Genomic DNA, 27,164 nt, shown 5'->3' with positions numbered 1-27,164 from the left:
TGGGGCTAGGAGTACACTTCAGTGGCAGAACACACATGTACATGTACAAGAGCCTTGGCTCCAGCCACAGTGACGCACCTACAGAAGTAGGTCAAGGTCATAGTCTTTCAGGGATATTGAATTTGGAGTGAATTGAGACCACTTGTATTAATTAGATAAGTTGTATAGTCTAGAGATTCTTGAAGAATTGAAAATAAACTTTAAGTAATTAAGTGTAGAAATAATTGCTCATGAAATGTGATCTGTTGGCCATTTGTGATTTAATATATTTGTATCTCCAGTTGGTGATAGAAAACGGGAGAACTGAAGACAAGCACTTTATAAACTCCCTTGTCTGCTTGAATTTGTAGTGCTGGTAAGTTCTGTATTTTTTAATCCATGAGTAGCCTGTAATTGTTACTTCTAAAACCACAGAAGTTAAAGAGGAAGCATTAAAAATATTATACAATCTATGGCTAGGTGTGGTTTCTGTGACTTCAATTCCAGCACCCAGGAGTCAGAGACAGATAGATGGATGTCTGAGTTCAAGGCACCCCTGGACTACATAGTGAGACCTTGTCTAAAGTGGGGAAAAGTACATATTCCAAAGAATAGTTAGTGTGCTTGGAGGACCTCAAACTAGTAAGTGATGAGGAAAATAATAATAATAATAATAATAATAATAATAATAAATATGTAATATTTTATATATATTAGAAGAGGGTCTACTTCAAAGAATAAATATAAAAAGTTTTCTGTTTAGGGAAAATATATTAATATGGAAATATTCTGAGTGTCTAGTTGGTACAGAAGATTGTAGATAAAGCTGTACTCAGTATGAATGAAATTGCCATTAATGTGGCAGAACTATGTGCTTATATACATATGAACATGACATGTAGCAATATAGATTAAATATATCAAACAAAATAAGCATCATTTATAGTGATTTACTTACTAAAAATGAGAACTTGAAAAATTAATATGTAATTTTGTCAGACTGCTTAGGAATAAGGAATGAAATCTATTTGTTGTTTGGTTTCTTTATTTTTCCCCCTTCTTAATTTTTTTATTTTTCATGCCAGGTCACACATTAGCTTAGCTTTGCCTGGTGACCTTTGTGGCCTTGGCTGGCCTAGTCTTGTGTTATTTCTCTTGCCTCAGCCTCCAGAGCAGCAGGATTTCTGAGCCAAATCACTATACCTGGCTCAAAGATTGGACATTTCTGTATGAACCAAAGGGTAAAAACATCGAATTTTAATACAAAGTTTATTGTTATTTGTGAAAGTAAGTTTTAGACTCTGATGAGATGGCCTAAAGGGAATAATCTAAAAGTTTATCAGAGATCTTAAAGGCTGTGTGGGAGGAGGTGATTTATACATGATTGGTTTTGGAATCTTTGACTTGTACTGTGTGGTAGAGCCTAATGAGAAAAGTTTTTATACTTTTCTCTACAACACAGATGATTGCCCCCAGAACACTGAATGATGTCATATCATAGAAAACAGCTGAAGTCTATTTAATAACATGGCAAAGTGCTGTGTTCAAGTGATAAATGAAAGTGTCCACACAGAATAGGTCTCACTTCAAAGGGAATAAGAGATAATGATCATTTATTCTGGAGCCAAAATGTGACCATGACCCAGGAACACAAATACTATGTTCTATATTTGAAGTAATTATATGATATTTTATTATAAAACAAAGTCATAAATCAAAGAATTTTCCAAATGCATTGGGAGATGTCACAGATATGTGAATTATAGCCAAGGGAAGAATTCTGATGTAGGTTTTGGATTTGTGAGAGCTAGTGGTCTGCCAAGAATATATTTTAGGGTGTTGATAGTCACAAAGATGTTAGAGGAGACACCAGATGGCAGTGGATGGCTTTCAAAGAGATTGAAAACAGCACAAGGTAGTTCGGCCTTGGCTTGCAATAAATACTTGTATAAACTTCAAGTTCAGTCTATTGAGCCAGAGGTGGTGGCTCATGCCTTTTCAGCACTCAGGAGGTAGAGACAGGCAGATTTTTGAGACCAAGGCTAGCCTGGTCTACAAATTGAGTCCAGGACAGCCAAGGCTGGTTACACTGAGAAACCCTGTCTCAAAAACACAAAAACAAAGTTCAGTCTCTTGGCTCTGTCGAGTCTTTAGCCCAGGGTCAGCTTCTGTTCTTCCTTCTAGTAGCTTTATTTAGTTCATACAAGCCTAAGAAAACACTTGAGTAGTCTGACTGGCATGTAATATACACACACATAGGAATCCTGCCATGTGTTGCATACAGTGATAAGAACTCATAAAAAGTCTATGACCTAGGTCTTTTACAGAATATGGTGAATTACTTGGGAGATTGGAAGGTGAACCAAAAGAGGGTGTTACCTAGAGAGGATCGCCCGAGCTTGAGCTTGAGTTCCTGCATCTTTCCTTTCCTTTTCTCTCCCTTTTTCTTTTCTTCCTTTTCCCTTCCTTCATTCTTTCCTTCCTTCCTTTCCTCCTCCTCCTCCTTTTTCAATTTTAATTTTTCTTAGGCTTAGCTCCTTTGTCTTCAGGAGCTGACAACTCGATGACTGGGGAATATACTAGAGGTGTGTGGTGCTCAGCGAATGAGAACAGAGCTGTGAGTGCTAGCAGTGAGACTTAATTTTATAGTATTGTATTGTTTGTTTCTTCCATAGAAATTCATGGGTTAAGGCTATGCTCCTGCATCAACTACAGGTAAGATAAGAAACTTGAGTGGCACATAATTATTAATTATTTTTTGAGACAGGGTCTCTCAATATAACTCTGCCTGTCCTGGGACTCACTCTGTAGACAGGCTGGCTTGGAGCTCAAAGACCTGCCCTCCTCTGCCTCCAGAGTGCTGAGATTAAAGGAATCTAAAATTTAGATTTTTTTTTAATCTTTTTTTTTTTAATTTTTTTTTTCCTTTTAATTCTTGATGAGCATAGTGATTTTCTGCTACTGTTTGGTTTTCGGTTTAGAAAAACAGACAAGTTTTGTTTGTTTGATTTTTTTTTTTTTTTTTAAATGATCCTGGTAGCCATGCTTGCCGGTACCTTTTTTTTTTTCTTTTTTTGCGGATGCGATGGGCGGGAGAAGAAAGGCACACATTGTTAACTGTTTGTCTATCTGGAGCTCTACTGCCATCGCGTGGATATAGGTTCAAATCCCAGAGCGCAGTTATTATCGAATTCTCGAGAGGACTTCCGGTTTTTACAAATCCATTCTGTAAAGAAGACTAGCTGGCCCTAATATCAAAATGGCCCACCTTTTTTCGAGTCTTAAGTTAGTCTAGGAGTTCTGGGCAGAAGTTCGATGTAGACTGGGAAACATTTCATCAGTGTTGAGGAAAGCAAAAGCTGCTCTTAGCTTTCCGGAAGTTGTGAGGCGGGACTTTGGTTGCAGAAGCCTTGCGCTCAGGAACAGGGCCCGCTGTCTCTCACTCTCTGACTGTTTCACCTTTTCCTAAAGCAACATTGCAGCATAAGAAACTGACTAACTGAAAGTGTTACCCGCCACCACCAGCAGCTCCCTGTCCTATTGTTTTGAGACAGTCATTCACCGAGTCCAAGGAATTTAATAGGTATTTTCATTATATAGTAAATGCAGATGAACACAAATCCCCATAAGAAAAAAAAATCATCCGGTCAGACTAAAGTATGAGAGCTAAAACCAAAACCTCCATAATTTTTTCCCCAGTTAAGTAACTTCAGTGGAGGAACATTCCTTTTCTGTTGTAAACCCCCATCTACCTTTGTAGTTCCTGTATCCCCATAGATTACATCGGAGAGAAAATGAGTGATATTCTTCCCTCTCAATATTATGTCTTGTTTTCAGTAGTGACAGATGGAGACAAGTTTTACAGCCAACCAGAAACAACACCAAAAACCTGAATTAGGGCTCAATCTGTTTTACTAATGCAGCTATGACTAGCCAGTTAAAGACCTGTGTTAAGAGATGAATCATATGAGTTTTATATATTTGAGAAATTTCTGCTCAAAAGGAGATAATGACATGGCTCCAAAGAAGGATATCTGAGCATGTCTTCTAGGAATCTAAAGCAAATAGGTACCTCCCATTTCATTTACTTTAGCCCAGTAAATAGAGGAGGACTATTTACTGCCTCCAGTGGTGACAATCTCCTTGACCAGACTTTATCTACTGTCTCTCCTTAAAAGAAATAAGCTTTTGTGGTCTCATCTTCTCTCTCTCTCTCTCTCTCTCTCTCTCTCTCTCTCTCTCTCTCTCTCGTTTACCTGTGCTGGGATTATAGTCATGAGTCACCATGCTTGGTTTGCTGTGCTGAGGTCTGGCCCTCCTACTTTCTAAGTTAACACACACACTCTCTCTCTCTCTCTCTCTCTCTCTCTCTCTCTCTCAGGCCCTCCTACTTTCTAAGTTAACACTCTCTCTCTCTCTCTCTCTCTCTCTCTCTCTCTCTCTGTGTGTGTGTGTTTATTCATTCATTAAATCATACCCCAGTCCATCTGAACCCTTAATTAATTAGTAATTAATTTGAATAATAGATATTCATCTTTGAACAGTAGAGTTAGTCAGTTTGATATAGTCCCATATTAAAAAAAAAAAATGAGGGGTTGGGGATTTAGCTCAGTGGTAGAGCGCTTGCCTAGGAAGCGCAAGGCCCTGGGTTCGGTCCCCAGCTCCGAAAAAAAAAAAGAAAAAAAAAAAAAAATGAAGACATTTCCCATACACTGATAGTCCCCACTTAGCGCCTTGGTTGTAAGTCCCTAGCAGCCTTTGCTGTATTCAGGGCTGAGTCTGATTAATTTTTTCCCTGTTGAAAGGTTTTTATTGCGATAGTCTTCATTGTTTTAACAATAACCAAAGTAAGTTTGTCATTATTACTAATAAGTCGTCAGGGTCTTAGAGATGCCTCCCTGTGCCATTAACGTTTCTTAATTTCTTTATTTCTCTTAGGCCAGGCTTATGAGGGTTTGCATATAAAGCAACAAACAATAATTTGGGTTGCTAAAGACATGAAACCAAGAGCAGCAGTATATAATACTAAGAAAACAAGATTCTTGCTGAGAATGATGGTGATGACCATAGTCCTCACTTTGGCTTCAGACAGAAATAAGCTTACTTTGTGACTTGTCCACGCAAGGCAAATATAAAGCAGCGGCCCTGTTTTCCTGATGACCTCTTTTCTAGTGAGCATTTTGTTTTTTCTTTTCTTTTTTTTATTTTTTTTTAGATCGGAAGGGCGGGGTAGGAGTGGGCGTCTGTATGCATACCTGGAACTTTACTGCCATCTTGCGGAGGAAGTTTCTTTTTAAAAAAGACAAGCAGGTTGTTTTGGTGGCGCGAAAAGTGGTATCATTTAATCTTGGCCCTTGAGAAACTGAATGTGACATATTTTGGTGAGTTCGGGTCTGCATACTGAGTCCTTATCTGAAGGAAAGAACAGGCCCATGAAGACGTCATTCCCATGAGCTCAACACTTCCAGCAGCTAGTCTAGCCTTTGGGGAGATCTCAGAGGCTTGCACTCAGACTTGGGTCACTTTCTTTACTGCAGATGGATCTGGACCCTGGTGTATTCTCCCTGTGGACCAACAGCTGTCAGAAGACATTGACACAGGAAGTCAAGGGGCAGGATCTCCATCCTCCCAGTTTCTTTGGTTTTACATAGAACTGTGAGTATCACTAAAAGGGTCGGCTTTCTTTGGTGCTCTGGGTCAGACAGTAATGTCATGGCGAGCACTCCACCTTTGGCTGGCTGTCCAAAGACATTCACACATCAAGTACATAACAAATGCTTGTAAACTTCCTTTTACTGTCCTATCAGTTATACTCTGATAGAAACTAAAAGGACTCCAAAGAGTAGATTTACCGCAGGAAAGACAATTCTTTCTCCACAAGATGAGATGTAGAGGAAAATATCCCACAAAGACCTGCATTTGTCTCAAATGCCTGCAAGTCTCAGAATTGAAGTATTAGCCCATGACTTCCTGTGTCTGTGTGCCTTGGAAGCTCCAGGTTCTACCCAAAAGTAGTTTTAAGGGTTCAGATTATAACTTGTGCCCTAGTAATATAAGGAAGTATGCCTAACAGCAGAGTCCAGGTCATTTCCAATCCCAGCAGGCTCCATCTTTGCATACCGCTAAGGTTCATGGGAAAGAACCTGACACATGTGCTGCTTTCTTGGAAACTGTGGCCGCATGGTGGCAGTAGGGCTCCAGATACCGCCAGAACCGCCATCTTTGCGTCCTCTTCTCCCGCCCTTCTTTGTCTGAAAAAACAAACCTTTCGCTGATAGGGAAAAAGCTCCAAGAAAGCCTGCCCTCCATTTTGTCAAATTCAGTGGAGCAGGGTAATGGAGCGGCCATTTTACTTTTGTTTTCCTTCTCAAACCAACGTAAGGACTAAAATCACCTATTCTGTCCAGACTTTTGTGTTTTCCCTAGGTAAATTTTCACTGGATTTTTGTTCACTAAAGTGTGGTTTCTTGTCCAATACCTTAAAGCCTTTTTAATGCTGTAAGTAATGTGGAGAAAAGCAGAAAAGGGAAGAAATTTCTTAAAATCCTTGCACAAGTCAAGTTCCTTTTTAGTTCTTTCTATTAGACCCAGATCAATGAGTACACTTCCTATGATTTTAGACCATGTGTGTATACACATATATGTAATATATGTATATATTTGTAATTATATAATTTTATATATCATTTAGATAATATTTAACACTTATACTATATTTATATATACATATATTTATGTTCTTATATAATTATATTTATTTAACTATGATTATACACACACACACAATGTACTGAAGATTAAACTTGGGACCTCAGGCAAGGTGCAGAGATAAGCCTTCTACCTCAGAGCCATTCGTGAAGGTCACTTTCCCTTTGAAGCAAGGCCACCCAGTGTTGCTTGGGTTGCCTAGGAATTTAGTATGTTGACCAGGCTGCTCTGAATTTTAAGATCAGTAGCCTCAGGAATAGGTGGAATTACAAATCTTTCCCTCCTTGGATACCCTACCTTTTTCTTTCCCTCAGGCAAGGATTTACTTTGTGGCACAGGCTAATCTCAGACTCCCAAGTCTCAGGTTCCTGGCCTATCTAATCTTTATCTGAGATTAGAAGACTGTTCTCTCCTGCCTGCCGAAATAGTTAGTAGCCTGGCTACTCTCCAAGGCAGGAGGAAGTGAATTGTGGCTTTGTATTGGCCTGAGACATAAAAGAAGGGTGGCAGCCATCATTGCCACATGTCAGTCACATTACATAGTGCTTTGCTGAGTACTCAACAGCGTCTATGAGACATCACTCCGAGTGCTGCCATCTTCTCTCGTGAGAATTCAGTGTGTTCCAATGTCATGAGTTATGTTCCACCACTTACTGTGATTTACACTGGGGCGATGGTGCATATGAAGAATTGTTAAGTAAATCTTTGGTAGAGAACCTTGTAGGATCGCTCATTGGTAACTTTCAGAATGATGCTTTCACAGCACTCCAAAAGAGGACATGCTGGGTATAAAGCAGTGCCAAAACTTGTTTCAAAGCACGGATAACCTTTTTAAGTATCTATGCACACATCATTTTGTATATACATGTCTTGATTTTATTTCACACAATCTCTAAATCTATATAAAAATTGGATAGGATAGTACATTATACATTGAATTAGACCAGTTTATAGTTAAGAAAGACTTGAGGAAAATGAGAACTCAGGAATGGTGTCATTCTTACTTATAAACATTATGTTATAAAAGCAATGTAGAAAAGAAGCTCTAAAAATCACTTGAGAAATACAGATTAAGTGAGGTGCTCTTGTTTTGAGTTAGGGTCTCTACTTCTGCCTGGCCTGGAAATTTGCAATGATCCTAGGAATATTATTGTGACATGTTTTGTTTACTTAACAAATCTGTGGCTTAATTACTTATATTGCAGAATTTCTCTGTTGGAAACAGTCATTCAATGTATGTGTTTAGGGTGAGTGGGGAAGAGGTGTTTAGATCAAGAAGATTCTGACTTTATGAATGGCTTAGTGACTGTTGGAGCTATAAGATTTTGACAGAATTAAGAGTTGGACTGGGAGAGAGGTTTTTAGTTTGCGTTTTGTATCTATGAAGCTCTGGTGCATTGAACAACATTAACCAGGCTGCTCCAGTTCAGGGGACAAGCAGACTTCACAAGCAAGCATGAAGGCCTAGTAGTGCTTTGTGCAGCCCTGAGGTTGCCACATGTCCTTTTGCTCCCTAGAAGTGATCCCGGAGATCGCTCTCAAGACCAGGAATCCATCAGCTTCAGGGGCAAGCAGGGAGGCAGAAAGCTGCTGGGTGCAGATGGGGAGCAATGCAGGATTTGAGCATGGACTGCACAGAGTTCCTCCCAAGAGAAGAGGAATGAGGCAGGTGGGTGCCTCAAGGCTTGCTTTCCTTTCCCTTCTTGTTTGCTTTCTTTTTATATTTCTTTTTATCCATTTAATTATTTCCTTATTGGGAGGACAGGTCCAGCCTCCTTAGAAATGACATTGGTATAAAATGCAAAATAGAAGCTAAACTCTAGGAGTACAACAGTCTTCTGAAAGGAGGAAGGCTAGACAGAAGCGTTCGTATCTAATTTTTTTTCATACTGGAAAGGCGGGGACAGAGAGCTTCAGTCAGGGGACCTTCACTGGTATGGGGTCACAGCGCCATCATGCGGAACATGTTTCCTACAGTCCTGCACAGGCATGCACTGGGACTTCCATCGTTCCTGCTTGTTGCCATTTTGAAACAGGGAGGGTCTCAAAATCCCGAATGGCCAAGCTTGCCTCTTACATTTTTTCACTCCTTTTGTAGGCAGATGGGAAACACAGGACATTACAGAGTATTAATGCAGACCCTGTTGACTGAGAGACTTTCACCAAGTACACAGATGACCCGAGGTCTAGAAACAGGAAGCAGAGGGGCGGGTGCCAGCCTCGGTCAGCTAGCCATGTTAACCTACCACCTGGTCGCCTAAGGCAGCCAGACACCTCACTTTCTAGGTTCTGAAGAGAAAGCACTACAGTCAGAGTCTCTGTTGGGACCTAAGAAGTCCAGGAAGCGCAAATAGGCAACCAGAGCTGATCTTCTGCCTGTAATCTTCTACCATCACTAAGAATCATGGGGAGGCAGGTCAGTGGTGTTGTCAGTTTTGAAACCGTAACCTCATGATGGCAGTAGAGCTCCACACAAGCGCTTGTGAGTGATTGTCTCCCGCCCTTCCTGTCTAAAAAAACCACCAAGGGTGGCTGTCCTGACTTCTTCAGCTCAACTTTGAGTAATTTCACCAGTATTTTATTTTATTTTTTGCCTTTTCCTTTTGTTACCTAAGATATCTCCTTTTCTTTCTGTATGACAGCTCGTTTTTTATCCATTTCCAATACTTAATGGTCTTCTTAAAATTTTACAATGATTGATTTTTTCATGGGTTTTACACCATAGTTATTGTGGAGATTTAGAAGCAAAGGACTAAAGCTCTGGTTGTAGTGAACTGACTATATGGACCAGGCTCCTGTGATAATATAATCTAGTATGAAGACAGTAACAGGCATATATAGTTATGTCATGGGAAACAGTAATAGGCCTCCAATGTCGGAAGACTCTTGTGCCCTTGCTCCAGTGTGAACTAAATCATCCCCTAGAGAGAATCAGTGACAGATCCATTTGGAAACCACTCTGATTTCAACGCACATGTTTCTCCAAGTGGGGTTGTGTAAAGCATTCAGTGTTGACAGGTATCTGGATCCTCTATCCAGGGCCATTAGAGTCAGCCTGGCACAGGACACACAAGGCCTTTTGTCTAGAGCCCTTGTCTGGATCACACACAGCGTGGTATCCAGGGAAGTCTGTGTGAAGTAGGTAAGAACTAGGTCTCCTGATGGTTTGCTTTTGTTCAGCCCTGAGGTTGCCACATGTCCTTTTTTCCCTAGAAGTGATCCCTGAGATCTCTCTCAAGACCAGGAATCCATCAGACTCCAGGGGCAAGCAGGGAGGCAGAATGCTGCTGGGTGCAGATGGGGAGCAATGCAGGATTTGAGGGTGGACTGCACAGAGTTCCTCCCAAGAGAAGAGGAATGAGGCAGGTGGGTGTCTCAAGGCTTGCTTTCCTTTCTCTTCTTGCTTGCTTTGTTTTTATATTTCTTTTTATCCATTCAATTATTTATTTAGTGGGAGCACAGGTCCATCCTTGTTAGAAATGGTATAAAATGCAAAGTAGCAGCTAAATTCTAGGAGTACAGCATGCTTCTGAGAGGAAGAAGGCTAGACCCACACAGCTGTGGGATACTGCTTTTGCAATGAATTTTTTTTCATATTGGAAAGGCGGGGAGAGAGAGCTCCTGTCAGGACATCGTCACGCCTTTGGGGCCACAGCGCCATCATGCGGATTATGTTTCAAACATTCCAGAACATGGTTGCACAGGGACTTCCTTGATCCTGTTTGTCGCCATTTTAAAACAGGGAGGGTCTCACAATCCCTAATGGGCAAACTGGCCTCTTACATTTTTTTTCCTTCTGTAGGCAAGACCTTTCAGAATATGCAGACACTTTTGACTGAGGGACTTGGACCAGGTACAGAGCTGAGCGGAGGTACTAGAACAGGAAGCAGAGGGGCGGGTTTCACTGGCGTTCACTTGGCAATGTTAACCTACTAGCTGGTGGCCTAGGCCAGCTAGGCCTCTCACTGTCCAGGTGCTGATGAGAAAGCAGTACTGAAACTACAGAGTCTCTGTTGAGGCCTCAGGAGAAGTCCAGGAAGCCCAAATCGGCACCCAGAGCTGATCTTGTCATCAGAAAAGCTTCCGCCATCGCTGAGGATCATGGGAAGTAAGGTCAGTGGTGTTGTCAGTTTTGAAACCGCATCCTCATGATGGCAGTAGAGCTCCTCATAAGCTCTTGTGAGTGATTGTCTCCCGCCCTTCCTGTCTGAAAAAAACGCCAAAGATGGCTGTACTGAGTTCTTCAGCTCATCTTTGAGTAATTTCACCAGTTTTTTTTTTTTTTTCTTGTTTTATGGGATTCTTTTCCTTGTGTGATCTGGAATATTTCTTTTTCTTTCTTTATGATGGCTCATTTTTACCCATTCCAGATACTTATTGGTCTTCGTAAAATTTTGGAATGATTAATTTTTCATAGGTTTCACATGATAGAGGTATTGTTTAAAAGCAAAGAACAATGCTAAGCCCTAGTTGTTGTGAGCTAACTACATGGACCAGGCTGCCCTGGGTCTTTCCATGAGACTTCTGTCTTTGCCCCTGGGAATTTCAGAATTTCTAGGTTCATGCTACCATGACCAGATGGCAGGAGTAGGTTTCACCTTGTCTTAAATAACATCACCGAACAAACCCTCGGCAGTTACTAATTTTATCCTAAAGACAACGTCCAGGCTTCAAGGTTTTTCCTTTCTCTTTCTTCATCCACCAATTTACCCACCTTTGAAACACAAGTAAATCCAAGGGGAGTTTAACAGGTCTGAACGGAGAAGGTTCAGTGGAGAGTTACTTCTGTGAAACAGTAAGAAAATACGAGACATCCATGCTTTTGTCTGTCTGTTTTGGTTATTGTATTTTTTTTTTAGGCTTGAGCATGGGGGAGGAGTAGTCAAGGATGGCCTTTGTGAGCCTCTGCTGTGCCCTACTGCTATCCTGTAGGCAGAGCTACAGTGCAGGGCCATTACAGCTTCATTCCCATGAGTCCTGGCAATGGGGAATCAATGTCAGGTAGGATTCCTTTGGCTTCCAAGTGGACCCCAGTGCTTTTCCTCTCCAGCAGGAGAGATTTGAACACCAGCACTACCTTGGAGCTAAAAATGAAGAGTACAGGACCAAGAGAAGACCAGTAGACAAGCTGACATAGGAAGTTGTGGGGCGGGGTTTTGGTCTTTTTATCTGGGACCTGACAAGAAGAAACCACAGGAAAAGAAGTGCAGGCTCTTGAAGGGGATGTCTGTCTCCTGCTCCTTGTGCCATGTGTGGGCCGGATTTTAAGTTTGCCTTCTTGCTGAGACACATCCACTCCCCGTTTAGCCCAAGCTGCCCTGGCACACACTGTGTAGTCCCAGCTCCTCTCAGAGGTCCATGTCTTGGTTGCCAAGGGCAAGTATAAGACTGAATGTATAATCTAGAGTGAAGACAGTAACAGGCATATATAGTTATGTCATGGGAAACAGTAATAGGCCTCCAATGTCGGAAGACTCTTGTGCCCTTGCTGCAGTGTGAACTAAAGCATCCCCTAGAGAGAATCAGTGACAGATCCATTTGGAAACCACTCTGATTTCAGCGCACATGTTTCTCCAAGTGGGGTTGTGCATAGCATTCAGTGTTGACAGGTATCTGGATCCTCTATCCAGGGCCACTAGAGTCAGCCTGGCACAGGACACACAAGGCCTTTTGTCTAGAGCCCTTGTCTGGATCACACACAGCGTGGTATCCAGTCTGTGTGAAGTAGGTAAGAACTAGTGAAAGACCTCCGGAGAGGACCTCTCCCTCAGGAGGAGACCCCAAGCGCCCAATGACCGAACCGAGGCCACTCCGATGCAATCAGCAAGAGGGTTTATTGGAAAACACAGGTACCTGCGGGCACACAGTCTCTTCAGAGGACTTGCGCGCCCAGCAGCTCCAGCATGGGGCTTTTATAGGGTTTGGGGAAGCAGAAGCGGGCGTACAGAAGCAGATGCATAGTTACGGGGATTGGTGGATTTAAACGAGGCATATAGACATGTTCACATATGATTGGTTATTTCACATGATGAGGTAATAAGGTATAGCTACACACATTGGCAGGTTTGCATCATATTCAACTGAGGTTGTAACATGGTAAAAGAGTACATGCGGGCTGGGACGTCCTGAATGTCGGGGGCTAGGGGCTTATCCCTTCCTGCCAGATCTGGTACTCCTAGTCTGTTCTGTATTCCTTTCCTTTTATGGTCTGTTAGTTTTAACGGTGACTCGGCCCTAGGTATCTGGGTGTGCCTGGGCTCCTTCAAGCCTGTTGCAGCTCTGAGTTAAGACTCATGGGGTGGGTCTTTCACTAGGTCCACTGATGGTTTGCTTTTGTGCAGCCCTGAGGTTGCCACTTGTCCTTTTTCTCCCTAGAAGTGATCCCTGAGATCACTCTCAAGACCAGGAATCCATCAGACTTCAGGGCCAAGCAGGGAGGCAGAATGCTGCTGGGTGCAGATGGGGAGCAAGGCAGGATTTCAGCATGGACTGCACAGAATTCCTCCCAAGAGAAGAGGAATGAGGCAGGTGGGTGCCTCAAGGCTTGCTTTCTTTTCTCTTCTTGCTTGCTATGTTTTTATATTTCTTTTTATCCATTTAAGTATTTATTTAGTGGGAGCACAGGTCCATCCTTGTTAGAAATGGCATAAAATGCAAAATAGAAGCTAAATTCTAGGAGTAAAACAGTCTTCTGACAGGAAGAAGGCTAGACCCACACAGCTTTGGGATACTGCTTTTGCAATGAATTTTTTTTCATATTGGAAAGGCGGGGAGAGAGAGCTTCTGTCAGGACACCTTCACTCCTTTGGTGCCACAGCGCCATCATGTGGAAAACCTTTCAGACATTCCAGAACACAGGGACTTCCTCGATCCTGCTTGTCCCCATTTTAAAACAGGGAGGGTCTCACAATCCCTAATGGGCAAACTGGCCTCTTACATTTTTTTTTTCCTTCCGTAGGCAGGACCTCTGAGAATATGCAGACTGTTTTGACTGAGGGACTTGGACCAGGTACAGAGCTGACCTGAGGTACTAGAAGAGGAAGCAGAGGGGCAGGTTTAACTAGCGTTCACTTGGCAATGTTAACCTACTAGTTGGTGGCCTAGGCCAGCTAGGCCTCTCACTGTCCAGGTTCTGATGAGAAAGCAGTACTGAAACTACAGAGTCTCTGTTGAGGCCTCAGGAGAAGTCCAGGGAGCCCAAATCGGCACCCAGAGCTGATCTTGCCACCAGAAAAGCTTCCGCCATCGCTGAGGATCATGGGAAGTAAGGTCAGTGGTGTTGTCAGTTTTGAAACCGCATCCTCATGATGGCAGTAGAGCTCCACACAAGCTCTTGTGAGTGATTGTCCCCCGCCCTTCCTGTCTGAAAAAACGCCAAAGATGGCTGTACTGAGTTCTTCAGCTCATCTTTGAGTAATTTCACCAGTATTTTTTTTTTCTTGTTTTATGGGATTCTTTTCCTCGTGTGCTCTGGAATATTTCTTTTTCTTTCTTTATGATGGCTCATTTTTACCCATTCCAGATACTTAATGGTCTTCGTAAAATTTTGGAATGATTAATTTTTCATAGGTTTCACATGATAGAGGTATTGTTTAAAAGCAAAGAACAATGCTAAGCCCTAGTTGTTGTGAGCTAACTACATGGACCAGGCTGGCCTGGGTCTTTCCTTGAGACTTCTGTCTTTGCCCCTGAGAATTTCAGAATTTCTAGGTTCATGCTACCATGACCAGATGGCAGGAGTAGGTTTCACCTTGTCTTAAATAACATCACCGAACAAACCCTCGGCAGTTACTAATTTTATCCTAAAGACAACGTCCAGGCTTCAAGGTTTTTCCTTTCTCTTTCTTCATCCACCAAGCTACCCACCTTTGAAACACAAGTAGATCCAAGGGGTGTTTAACAGGTCTGAACGAAGAAGGTTCAGTGGAGAGTTACTTCTGTGAAACAGTAAGAAAATACGAGACATCCACGCTTTTGTCTCTCTGTTTTGGTTATTGTATTTTTTTTTAGGCTTGAGCATGGGGGAGGAGTAGTCAAGGATGGCCTTTGTGAGCCTCTGCTGTGCCCTACTGCTATCCTGTAGGCAGAGCTACAGTGCAGGGCCATTACAGCTTCATTCCCATGAGTCCTGGCAATGGGGAATCAATGCCAGGTAGGATTCCTTTGGCTTCCACAGTGGACCCCAGTGCTTTTCCTCTCCAGCAGGAGAGATTTGAACACCACTACTACCTAGGAGCTAAAAATGAAGAGTACAGGACCAAGAGAAGACCAGTAGGGACTGAGACAGGCTGACACAGGATGTTGTGGGGTGGGGCTTTGGCCTTTTTATCTGGGACACCTGCTCCTTGTGCCATGTGTGGGTAGGATTTTCTTGCTGAGACACAGCTACTCCCCGTTTAGCCCAAGCCGCCCTGGCACTCATTATGTAGTCCCAGCTCCTCTCCGAGGTCTATGCCTTGGTTGCCAAGGGCAAGTGTAAGACTGAATGTATAATCTAGAGTGAAGACAGTAACAGGCATATATAGTTATGTCATGGGAAACAGTAAGAGACCTCCAATGTCGGAAGACTCTTGTGCCCTTGCTCCAGTGTGAACTAAATCATCCCCTAGAGAGAATCAGTGACAGATCCATTTGGAAACCACTCTGATTTCAGCGCACATGTTTCTCCAAGTGGGGTTGTGTAAAGCATTCAGTGTTGACAGGTATCTGGATCCTCTATCCAGGGCCACTAGAGTCAGCCTGGCACAGGACACACAAGGCCTTTTGTCTAGAGCCCTTGTCTGGATCACACACAGCATGCTATCCAGGGAAGTCTATGTGAAGTAGGTAAGAACTAGGTCCCCTGATGGTTTGCTTTAGTGCAGCCCTGAGGTTGCCACATGTCCTTTTTCTCCCTAGAAGTGATCCCAGAGATCGCTCTCAAGACCAGGAATCCATCAGACTCCAGGGGCAAGCATGGAGGCTGAATGCTGCTGGGTGCAGATGGGGAGCAATGCAGGATTTGAGCGTGGACTGCACAGAGTTCCTCCCAAGAGAAGAGGAATGAGGCAGGTGGGTGCCTCAAGGCTTGCTTTCCTTTCTCTTCTTGTTTGCTTTGTTTTTATATTTCTTTTTATCCATTTAAGTATTTATTTAGTGGGAGCACAGGTCCATCCTTGTTAGAAGTGGCATAAAATGCAAAATAGAAGCTAAATTCTAGGAGTACAACAGTCTTCTGACAGGAAGAAGGCTAGACCCACACAGCTTTGGGATATTGCTTTTGCATTGAATTTTTTTTCACACTGGAAAGGCAGGGAGAGAGAGCTTCTGTCAGGACACGTTCACTCCTTTGGGGCCACAGCGCCATCATGCGGAAAGCCTTTCAGACATTCCAGAACACAGGGACTTCCTCGATCCTGCTTGTCCCCATTTTAAAACAGGGAGGGTCTCACAATCCCTAATGGGCAAACTGGCCTCTTACATTTTTTTTTTCCTTCCGTAGGCAGGACCTCTGAGAATATGCAGACTGTTTTGACTGAGGGACTTGGACCAGGTACAGAGCTGACCTGAGGTACTAGAAGAGGAAGCAGAGGGGCAGGTTTAACTAGCGTTCACTTGGCAATGTTAACCTACTAGTTGGTGGCCTAGGCCAGCTAGGCCTCTCACTGTCCAGGTGCTGATGAGAAAGCAGTACTGAAACTACAGAGTCTCTGTTGAGGCCTCAGGAGAAGTCCAGGAAGCCCAAATCGGCACCCAGAGCTGATCTTGTCATCAGAAAAGCTTCCGCCATCGCTGAGGATCATGGGAAGTAAGGTCAGTGGTGTTGTCAGTTTTGAAACCGCATCCTCATGATGGCAGTAGAGCTCCTCATAAGCTCTTGTGAGTGATTGTCTCCCGCCCTTCCTGTCTGAAAAAAACGCCAAAGATGGCTGTACTGAGTTCTTCAGCTCATCTTTGAGTAATTTCACCAGTTTTTTTTTTTTTTTTCTTGTTTTATGGGATTCTTTTCCTTGTGTGATCTGGAATATTTCTTTTTCTTTCTTTATGATGGCTCATTTTTACCCATTCCAGATACTTATTGGTCTTCGTAAAATTTTGGAATGATTAATTTTTCATAGGTTTCACATGATAGAGGTATTGTTTAAAAGCAAAGAACAATGCTAAGCCCTAGTTGTTGTGAGCTAACTACATGGACCAGGCTGGCCTGGGTCTTTCCTTGAGACTTCTGTCTTTGCCCCTGGGAATTTCAGAATTTCTAGGTTCATGCTACCATGACCAGATGGCAGGAGTAGGTTTCACCTTGTCTTAAATAACATCACCGAACAAACCCTCGGCAGTTACTAATTTTATCCTAAAGACAACGTCCAGGCTTCAAGGTTTTTCCTTTCTCTTTCTTCATCCACCAATTTACCCACCTTTGAAACACAAGTAAATCCAAGGGGAGTTTAACAGGTCTGAACGGAGAAGGTTCAGTGGAGAGTTACTTCTGTGAAACAGTAAGAAAATAGGAGACATCCATGCTTTTGTCTGTCTGTTTTGGTTATTGTATTTTTTTTTTAGGCTTGAGCATGGGGGAGGAGTAGTCAAGGATGGCCTTTGTGAGCCTCTGCTGTGCCCTACTGCTATCCTGTAGGCAGAGCTACAGTGCAGGGCCATTACAGCTTCATTCCCATGAGTCCTGGCAATGGGGAATCAATGTCAGGTAGGATTCCTTTGGCTTCCAAGTGGACCCCAGTGCTTTTCCTCTCCAGCAGGAGAGATTTGAACACCAGCACTACCTTGGAGCTAAAAATGAAGAGTACAGGACCAAGAGAAGACCAGTAGACAAGCTGACATAGGAAGTTGTGGGGCGGGGTTTTGGTCTTTTTATCTGGGACCTGACAAGAAGAAACCACAGGAAAAGAAGTGCAGGCTCTTGAAGGGGATGTCTGTCTCCTGCTCCTTGTGCCATGTGTGGGCCGGATTTTAAGTTTGCCTTCTTGCTGAGACACATCCACTCCCCGTTTAGCCCAAGCTGCCCTGGCACACACTGTGTAGTCCCAGCTCCTCTCAGAGGTCCATGTCTTGGTTGCCAAGGGCAAGTATAAGACTGAATGTATAATCTAGAGTGAAGACAGTAACAGGCATATATAGTTATGTCATGGGAAACAGTAATAGGCCTCCAATGTCGGAAGACTCTTGTGCCCTTGCTGCAGTGTGAACTAAAGCATCCCCTAGAGAGAATCAGTGACAGATCCATTTGGAAACCACTCTGATTTCAGCGCACATGTTTCTCCAAGTGGGGTTGTGCATAGCATTCAGTGTTGACAGGTATCTGGATCCTCTATCCAGGGCCACTAGAGTCAGCCTGGCACAGGACACACAAGGCCTTTTGTCTAGAGCCCTTGTCTGGATCACACACAGCGTGGTATCCAGTCTGTGTGAAGTAGGTAAGAACTAGTGAAAGACCTCCGGAGAGGACCTCTCCCTCAGGAGGAGACCCCAAGCGCCCAATGACCGAACCGAGGCCACTCCGATGCAATCAGCAAGAGGGTTTATTGGAAAACACAGGTACCTGCGGGCACACAGTCTCTTCAGAGGACTTGCGCGCCCAGCAGCTCCAGCATGGGGCTTTTATAGGGTTTGGGGAAGCAGAAGCGGGCGTACAGAAGCAGATGCATAGTTACGGGGATTGGTGGATTTAAACGAGGCATATAGACATGTTCACATATGATTGGTTATTTCACATGATGAGGTAATAAGGTATAGCTACACACATTGGCAGGTTTGCATCATATTCAACTGAGGTTGTAACATGGTAAAAGAGTACATGCGGGCTGGGACGTCCTGAATGTCGGGGGCTAGGGGCTTATCCCTTCCTGCCAGATCTGGTACTCCTAGTCTGTTCTGTATTCCTTTCCTTTTATGGTCTGTTAGTTTTAACGGTGACTCGGCCCTAGGTATCTGGGTGTGCCTGGGCTCCTTCAAGCCTGTTGCAGCTCTGAGTTAAGACTCATGGGGTGGGTCTTTCACTAGGTCCACTGATGGTTTGCTTTTGTGCAGCCCTGAGGTTGCCACTTGTCCTTTTTCTCCCTAGAAGTGATCCCTGAGATCACTCTCAAGACCAGGAATCCATCAGACTTCAGGGCCAAGCAGGGAGGCAGAATGCTGCTGGGTGCAGATGGGGAGCAAGGCAGGATTTCAGCATGGACTGCACAGAATTCCTCCCAAGAGAAGAGGAATGAGGCAGGTGGGTGCCTCAAGGCTTGCTTTCTTTTCTCTTCTTGCTTGCTATGTTTTTATATTTCTTTTTATCCATTTAAGTATTTATTTAGTGGGAGCACAGGTCCATCCTTGTTAGAAATGGCATAAAATGCAAAATAGAAGCTAAATTCTAGGAGTAAAACAGTCTTCTGACAGGAAGAAGGCTAGACCCACACAGCTTTGGGATACTGCTTTTGCAATGAATTTTTTTTCATATTGGAAAGGCGGGGAGAGAGAGCTTCTGTCAGGACACCTTCACTCCTTTGGTGCCACAGCGCCATCATGTGGAAAACCTTTCAGACATTCCAGAACACAGGGACTTCCTCGATCCTGCTTGTCCCCATTTTAAAACAGGGAGGGTCTCACAATCCCTAATGGGCAAACTGGCCTCTTACATTTTTTTTTTCCTTCCGTAGGCAGGACCTCTGAGAATATGCAGACTGTTTTGACTGAGGGACTTGGACCAGGTACAGAGCTGACCTGAGGTACTAGAAGAGGAAGCAGAGGGGCAGGTTTAACTAGCGTTCACTTGGCAATGTTAACCTACTAGTTGGTGGCCTAGGCCAGCTAGGCCTCTCACTGTCCAGGTTCTGATGAGAAAGCAGTACTGAAACTACAGAGTCTCTGTTGAGGCCTCAGGAGAAGTCCAGGGAGCCCAAATCGGCACCCAGAGCTGATCTTGCCACCAGAAAAGCTTCCGCCATCGCTGAGGATCATGGGAAGTAAGGTCAGTGGTGTTGTCAGTTTTGAAACCGCATCCTCATGATGGCAGTAGAGCTCCACACAAGCTCTTGTGAGTGATTGTCCCCCGCCCTTCCTGTCTGAAAAAACGCCAAAGATGGCTGTACTGAGTTCTTCAGCTCATCTTTGAGTAATTTCACCAGTATTTTTTTTTTCTTGTTTTATGGGATTCTTTTCCTCGTGTGCTCTGGAATATTTCTTTTTCTTTCTTTATGATGGCTCATTTTTACCCATTCCAGATACTTATTGGTCTTCGTAAAATTTTGGAATGATTAATTTTTCATAGGTTTCACATGATAGAGGTATTGTTTAAAAGCAAAGAACAATGCTAAGCCCTAGTTGTTGTGAGCTAACTACATGGACCAGGCTGGCCTGGGTCTTTCCTTGAGACTTCTGTCTTTGCCCCTGAGAATTTCAGAATTTCTAGGTTCATGCTACCATGACCAGATGGCAGGAGTAGGTTTCACCTTGTCTTAAATAACATCACCGAACAAACCCTCGGCAGTTACTAATTTTATCCTAAAGACAACGTCCAGGCTTCAAGGTTTTTCCTTTCTCTTTCTTCATCCACCAAGCTACCCACCTTTGAAACACAAGTAGATCCAAGGGGTGTTTAACAGGTCTGAACGAAGAAGGTTCAGTGGAGAGTTACTTCTGTGAAACAGTAAGAAAATACGAGACATCCACGCTTTTGTCTCTCTGTTTTGGTTATTGTATTTTTTTTTAGGCTTGAGCATGGGGGAGGAGTAGTCAAGGATGGCCTTTGTGAGCCTCTGCTGTGCCCTACTGCTATCCTGTAGGCAGAGCTACAGTGCAGGGCCATTACAGCTTCATTCCCATGAGTCCTGGCAATGGGGAATCAATGCCAGGTAGGATTCCTTTGGCTTCCACAGTGGACCCCAGTGCTTTTCCTCTCCAGCAGGAGAGATTTGAACACCACTACTACCTAGGAGCTAAAAATGAAGAGTACAGGACCAAGAGAAGACCAGTAGGGACTGAGACAGGCTGACACAGGATGTTGTGGGGTGGGGCTTTGGCCTTTTTATCTGGGACACCTGCTCCTTGTGCCATGTGTGGGTAGGATTTTCTTGCTGAGACACAGCTACTCCCCGTTTAGCCCAAGCCGCCCTGGCACTCATTATGTAGTCCCAGCTCCTCTCCGAGGTCTATGCCTTGGTTGCCAAGGGCAAGTGTAAGACTGAATGTATAATCTAGAGTGAAGACAGTAACAGGCATATATAGTTATGTCATGGGAAACAGTAAGAGACCTCCAATGTCGGAAGACTCTTGTGCCCTTGCTCCAGTGTGAACTAAATCATCCCCTAGAGAGAATCAGTGACAGATCCATTTGGAAACCACTCTGATTTCAGCGCACATGTTTCTCCAAGTGGGGTTGTGTAAAGCATTCAGTGTTGACAGGTATCTGGATCCTCTATCCAGGGCCACTAGAGTCAGCCTGGCACAGGACACACAAGGCCTTTTGTCTAGAGCCCTTGTCTGGATCACACACAGCATGCTATCCAGGGAAGTCTATGTGAAGTAGGTAAGAACTAGGTCCCCTGATGGTTTGCTTTAGTGCAGCCCTGAGGTTGCCACATGTCCTTTTTCTCCCTAGAAGTGATCCCAGAGATCGCTCTCAAGACCAGGAATCCATCAGACTCCAGGGGCAAGCATGGAGGCTGAATGCTGCTGGGTGCAGATGGGGAGCAATGCAGGATTTGAGCGTGGACTGCACAGAGTTCCTCCCAAGAGAAGAGGAATGAGGCAGGTGGGTGCCTCAAGGCTTGCTTTCCTTTCTCTTCTTGTTTGCTTTGTTTTTATATTTCTTTTTATCCATTTAAGTATTTATTTAGTGGGAGCACAGGTCCATCCTTGTTAGAAGTGGCATAAAATGCAAAATAGAAGCTAAATTCTAGGAGTACAACAGTCTTCTGACAGGAAGAAGGCTAGACCCACACAGCTTTGGGATATTGCTTTTGCATTGAATTTTTTTTCACACTGGAAAGGCAGGGAGAGAGAGCTTCTGTCAGGACACGTTCACTCCTTTGGGGCCACAGCGCCATCATGCGGAAAGCCTTTCAGACATTCCAGAACACAGGGACTTCCTCGATCCTGCTTGTCCCCATTTTAAAACAGGGAGGGTCTCACAATCCCTAATGGGCAAACTGGCCTCTTACATTTTTTTTTTCCTTCCGTAGGCAGGACCTCTGAGAATATGCAGACTGTTTTGACTGAGGGACTTGGACCAGGTACAGAGCTGACCTGAGGTACTAGAAGAGGAAGCAGAGGGGCAGGTTTAACTAGCGTTCACTTGGCAATGTTAACCTACTAGTTGGTGGCCTAGGCCAGCTAGGCCTCTCACTGTCCAGGTGCTGATGAGAAAGCAGTACTGAAACTACAGAGTCTCTGTTGAGGCCTCAGGAGAAGTCCAGGAAGCCCAAATCGGCACCCAGAGCTGATCTTGTCATCAGAAAAGCTTCCGCCATCGCTGAGGATCATGGGAAGTAAGGTCAGTGGTGTTGTCAGTTTTGAAACCGCATCCTCATGATGGCAGTAGAGCTCCTCATAAGCTCTTGTGAGTGATTGTCTCCCGCCCTTCCTGTCTGAAAAAAACGCCAAAGATGGCTGTACTGAGTTCTTCAGCTCATCTTTGAGTAATTTCACCAGTTTTTTTTTTTTTTTCTTGTTTTATGGGATTCTTTTCCTTGTGTGATCTGGAATATTTCTTTTTCTTTCTTTATGATGGCTCATTTTTACCCATTCCAGATACTTATTGGTCTTCGTAAAATTTTGGAATGATTAATTTTTCATAGGTTTCACATGATAGAGGTATTGTTTAAAAGCAAAGAACAATGCTAAGCCCTAGTTGTTGTGAGCTAACTACATGGACCAGGCTGGCCTGGGTCTTTCCTTGAGACTTCTGTCTTTGCCCCTGGGAATTTCAGAATTTCTAGGTTCATGCTACCATGACCAGATGGCAGGAGTAGGTTTCACCTTGTCTTAAATAACATCACCGAACAAACCCTCGGCAGTTACTAATTTTATCCTAAAGACAACGTCCAGGCTTCAAGGTTTTTCCTTTCTCTTTCTTCATCCACCAATTTACCCACCTTTGAAACACAAGTAAATCCAAGGGGAGTTTAACAGGTCTGAACGGAGAAGGTTCAGTGGAGAGTTACTTCTGTGAAACAGTAAGAAAATACGAGACATCCATGCTTTTGTCTGTCTGTTTTGGTTATTGTATTTTTTTTTTAGGCTTGAGCATGGGGGAGGAGTAGTCAAGGATGGCCTTTGTGAGCCTCTGCTGTGCCCTACTGCTATCCTGTAGGCAGAGCTACAGTGCAGGGCCATTACAGCTTCATTCCCATGAGTCCTGGCAATGGGGAATCAATGTCAGGTAGGATTCCTTTGGCTTCCAAGTGGACCCCAGTGCTTTTCCTCTCCAGCAGGAGAGATTTGAACACCAGCACTACCTTGGAGCTAAAAATGAAGAGTACAGGACCAAGAGAAGACCAGTAGACAAGCTGACATAGGAAGTTGTGGGGCGGGGTTTTGGTCTTTTTATCTGGGACCTGACAAGAAGAAACCACAGGAAAAGAAGTGCAGGCTCTTGAAGGGGATGTCTGTCTCCTGCTCCTTGTGCCATGTGTGGGCCGGATTTTAAGTTTGCCTTCTTGCTGAGACACATCCACTCCCCGTTTAGCCCAAGCTGCCCTGGCACACACTGTGTAGTCCCAGCTCCTCTCAGAGGTCCATGTCTTGGTTGCCAAGGGCAAGTATAAGACTGAATGTATAATCTAGAGTGAAGACAGTAACAGGCATATATAGTTATGTCATGGGAAACAGTAATAGGCCTCCAATGTCGGAAGACTCTTGTGCCCTTGCTGCAGTGTGAACTAAAGCATCCCCTAGAGAGAATCAGTGACAGATCCATTTGGAAACCACTCTGATTTCAGCGCACATGTTTCTCCAAGTGGGGTTGTGCATAGCATTCAGTGTTGACAGGTATCTGGATCCTCTATCCAGGGCCACTAGAGTCAGCCTGGCACAGGACACACAAGGCCTTTTGTCTAGAGCCCTTGTCTGGATCACACACAGCGTGGTATCCAGTCTGTGTGAAGTAGGTAAGAACTAGTGAAAGACCTCCGGAGAGGACCTCTCCCTCAGGAGGAGACCCCAAGCGCCCAATGACCGAACCGAGGCCACTCCGATGCAATCAGCAAGAGGGTTTATTGGAAAACACAGGTACCTGCGGGCACACAGTCTCTTCAGAGGACTTGCGCGCCCAGCAGCTCCAGCATGGGGCTTTTATAGGGTTTGGGGAAGCAGAAGCGGGCGTACAGAAGCAGATGCATAGTTACGGGGATTGGTGGATTTAAACGAGGCATATAGACATGTTCACATATGATTGGTTATTTCACATGATGAGGTAATAAGGTATAGCTACACACATTGGCAGGTTTGCATCATATTCAACTGAGGTTGTAACATGGTAAAAGAGTACATGCGGGCTGGGACGTCCTGAATGTCGGGGGCTAGGGGCTTATCCCTTCCTGCCAGATCTGGTACTCCTAGTCTGTTCTGTATTCCTTTCCTTTTATGGTCTGTTAGTTTTAACGGTGACTCGGCCCTAGGTATCTGGGTGTGCCTGGGCTCCTTCAAGCCTGTTGCAGCTCTGAGTTAAGACTCATGGGGTGGGTCTTTCACTAGGTCCACTGATGGTTTGCTTTTGTGCAGCCCTGAGGTTGCCACTTGTCCTTTTTCTCCCTAGAAGTGATCCCTGAGATCACTCTCAAGACCAGGAATCCATCAGACTTCAGGGCCAAGCAGGGAGGCAGAATGCTGCTGGGTGCAGATGGGGAGCAAGGCAGGATTTCAGCATGGACTGCACAGAATTCCTCCCAAGAGAAGAGGAATGAGGCAGGTGGGTGCCTCAAGGCTTGCTTTCTTTTCTCTTCTTGCTTGCTATGTTTTTATATTTCTTTTTATCCATTTAAGTATTTATTTAGTGGGAGCACAGGTCCATCCTTGTTAGAAATGGCATAAAATGCAAAATAGAAGCTAAATTCTAGGAGTAAAACAGTCTTCTGACAGGAAGAAGGCTAGACCCACACAGCTTTGGGATACTGCTTTTGCAATGAATTTTTTTTCATATTGGAAAGGCGGGGAGAGAGAGCTTCTGTCAGGACACCTTCACTCCTTTGGTGCCACAGCGCCATCATGTGGAAAACCTTTCAGACATTCCAGAACACAGGGACTTCCTCGATCCTGCTTGTCCCCATTTTAAAACAGGGAGGGTCTCACAATCCCTAATGGGCAAACTGGCCTCTTACATTTTTTTTTTCCTTCCGTAGGCAGGACCTCTGAGAATATGCAGACTGTTTTGACTGAGGGACTTGGACCAGGTACAGAGCTGACCTGAGGTACTAGAAGAGGAAGCAGAGGGGCAGGTTTAACTAGCGTTCACTTGGCAATGTTAACCTACTAGTTGGTGGCCTAGGCCAGCTAGGCCTCTCACTGTCCAGGTTCTGATGAGAAAGCAGTACTGAAACTACAGAGTCTCTGTTGAGGCCTCAGGAGAAGTCCAGGGAGCCCAAATCGGCACCCAGAGCTGATCTTGCCACCAGAAAAGCTTCCGCCATCGCTGAGGATCATGGGAAGTAAGGTCAGTGGTGTTGTCAGTTTTGAAACCGCATCCTCATGATGGCAGTAGAGCTCCACACAAGCTCTTGTGAGTGATTGTCCCCCGCCCTTCCTGTCTGAAAAAACGCCAAAGATGGCTGTACTGAGTTCTTCAGCTCATCTTTGAGTAATTTCACCAGTATTTTTTTTTTCTTGTTTTATGGGATTCTTTTCCTCGTGTGCTCTGGAATATTTCTTTTTCTTTCTTTATGATGGCTCATTTTTACCCATTCCAGATACTTATTGGTCTTCGTAAAATTTTGGAATGATTAATTTTTCATAGGTTTCACATGATAGAGGTATTGTTTAAAAGCAAAGAACAATGCTAAGCCCTAGTTGTTGTGAGCTAACTACATGGACCAGGCTGGCCTGGGTCTTTCCTTGAGACTTCTGTCTTTGCCCCTGAGAATTTCAGAATTTCTAGGTTCATGCTACCATGACCAGATGGCAGGAGTAGGTTTCACCTTGTCTTAAATAACATCACCGAACAAACCCTCGGCAGTTACTAATTTTATCCTAAAGACAACGTCCAGGCTTCAAGGTTTTTCCTTTCTCTTTCTTCATCCACCAAGCTACCCACCTTTGAAACACAAGTAGATCCAAGGGGTGTTTAACAGGTCTGAACGAAGAAGGTTCAGTGGAGAGTTACTTCTGTGAAACAGTAAGAAAATACGAGACATCCACGCTTTTGTCTCTCTGTTTTGGTTATTGTATTTTTTTTTAGGCTTGAGCATGGGGGAGGAGTAGTCAAGGATGGCCTTTGTGAGCCTCTGCTGTGCCCTACTGCTATCCTGTAGGCAGAGCTACAGTGCAGGGCCATTACAGCTTCATTCCCATGAGTCCTGGCAATGGGGAATCAATGCCAGGTAGGATTCCTTTGGCTTCCACAGTGGACCCCAGTGCTTTTCCTCTCCAGCAGGAGAGATTTGAACACCACTACTACCTAGGAGCTAAAAATGAAGAGTACAGGACCAAGAGAAGACCAGTAGGGACTGAGACAGGCTGACACAGGATGTTGTGGGGTGGGGCTTTGGCCTTTTTATCTGGGACACCTGCTCCTTGTGCCATGTGTGGGTAGGATTTTCTTGCTGAGACACAGCTACTCCCCGTTTAGCCCAAGCCGCCCTGGCACTCATTATGTAGTCCCAGCTCCTCTCCGAGGTCTATGCCTTGGTTGCCAAGGGCAAGTGTAAGACTGAATGTATAATCTAGAGTGAAGACAGTAACAGGCATATATAGTTATGTCATGGGAAACAGTAAGAGACCTCCAATGTCGGAAGACTCTTGTGCCCTTGCTCCAGTGTGAACTAAATCATCCCCTAGAGAGAATCAGTGACAGATCCATTTGGAAACCACTCTGATTTCAGCGCACATGTTTCTCCAAGTGGGGTTGTGTAAAGCATTCAGTGTTGACAGGTATCTGGATCCTCTATCCAGGGCCACTAGAGTCAGCCTGGCACAGGACACACAAGGCCTTTTGTCTAGAGCCCTTGTCTGGATCACACACAGCATGCTATCCAGGGAAGTCTATGTGAAGTAGGTAAGAACTAGGTCCCCTGATGGTTTGCTTTAGTGCAGCCCTGAGGTTGCCACATGTCCTTTTTCTCCCTAGAAGTGATCCCAGAGATCGCTCTCAAGACCAGGAATCCATCAGACTCCAGGGGCAAGCATGGAGGCTGAATGCTGCTGGGTGCAGATGGGGAGCAATGCAGGATTTGAGCGTGGACTGCACAGAGTTCCTCCCAAGAGAAGAGGAATGAGGCAGGTGGGTGCCTCAAGGCTTGCTTTCCTTTCTCTTCTTGTTTGCTTTGTTTTTATATTTCTTTTTATCC

At 44.3% G+C, this 27,164-nt stretch overlaps 1 long non-coding RNA gene across 50 annotated transcripts in view; it reads left to right on the top strand.

The window, feature by feature from the left end:
• The window catches only part of LOC103690083 (uncharacterized), a 73,239-nt gene that overhangs the window by 8,218 nt on the left and 37,857 nt on the right, over nucleotides 1-27,164 (top strand). For 25 of the 50 annotated variants that reach the window (XR_015646766.1, XR_015646768.1, XR_015646765.1 and 22 more), the window contains exons 3-17: nucleotides 282-355; nucleotides 2,655-2,694; nucleotides 5,517-5,634; nucleotides 8,205-8,356; nucleotides 8,974-10,053; nucleotides 10,490-10,558; nucleotides 10,636-13,215; nucleotides 13,646-15,738; nucleotides 16,169-16,237; nucleotides 16,315-16,479; nucleotides 17,227-18,895; nucleotides 19,326-21,418; nucleotides 21,849-21,917; nucleotides 21,995-24,574; nucleotides 25,005-27,097. This is a non-coding gene — a long non-coding RNA (uncharacterized LOC103690083). The remainder of the gene's footprint in view (nucleotides 1-281; nucleotides 356-2,654; nucleotides 2,695-5,516; nucleotides 5,635-8,204; nucleotides 8,357-8,973; nucleotides 10,054-10,489; nucleotides 10,559-10,635; nucleotides 13,216-13,645; nucleotides 15,739-16,168; nucleotides 16,238-16,314; nucleotides 16,480-17,226; nucleotides 18,896-19,325; nucleotides 21,419-21,848; nucleotides 21,918-21,994; nucleotides 24,575-25,004; nucleotides 27,098-27,164) is intronic. The other 25 variants (XR_015646764.1, XR_015646740.1, XR_015646769.1 and 22 more) reach the window with 24 other exon arrangements.

This window comes from Rattus norvegicus, chromosome X, assembly GCF_021556685.1.
Source record: "Rattus norvegicus strain SHRSP/BbbUtx chromosome X, alternate assembly SHRSP_T2T, whole genome shotgun sequence".
Classification (NCBI taxonomy): Eukaryota; Metazoa; Chordata; class Mammalia; order Rodentia; family Muridae; genus Rattus; species Rattus norvegicus.
The sequence above is the reverse complement of the archived record's forward strand: the minus strand, read 5'-3'. Positions and strand labels throughout refer to the sequence as shown.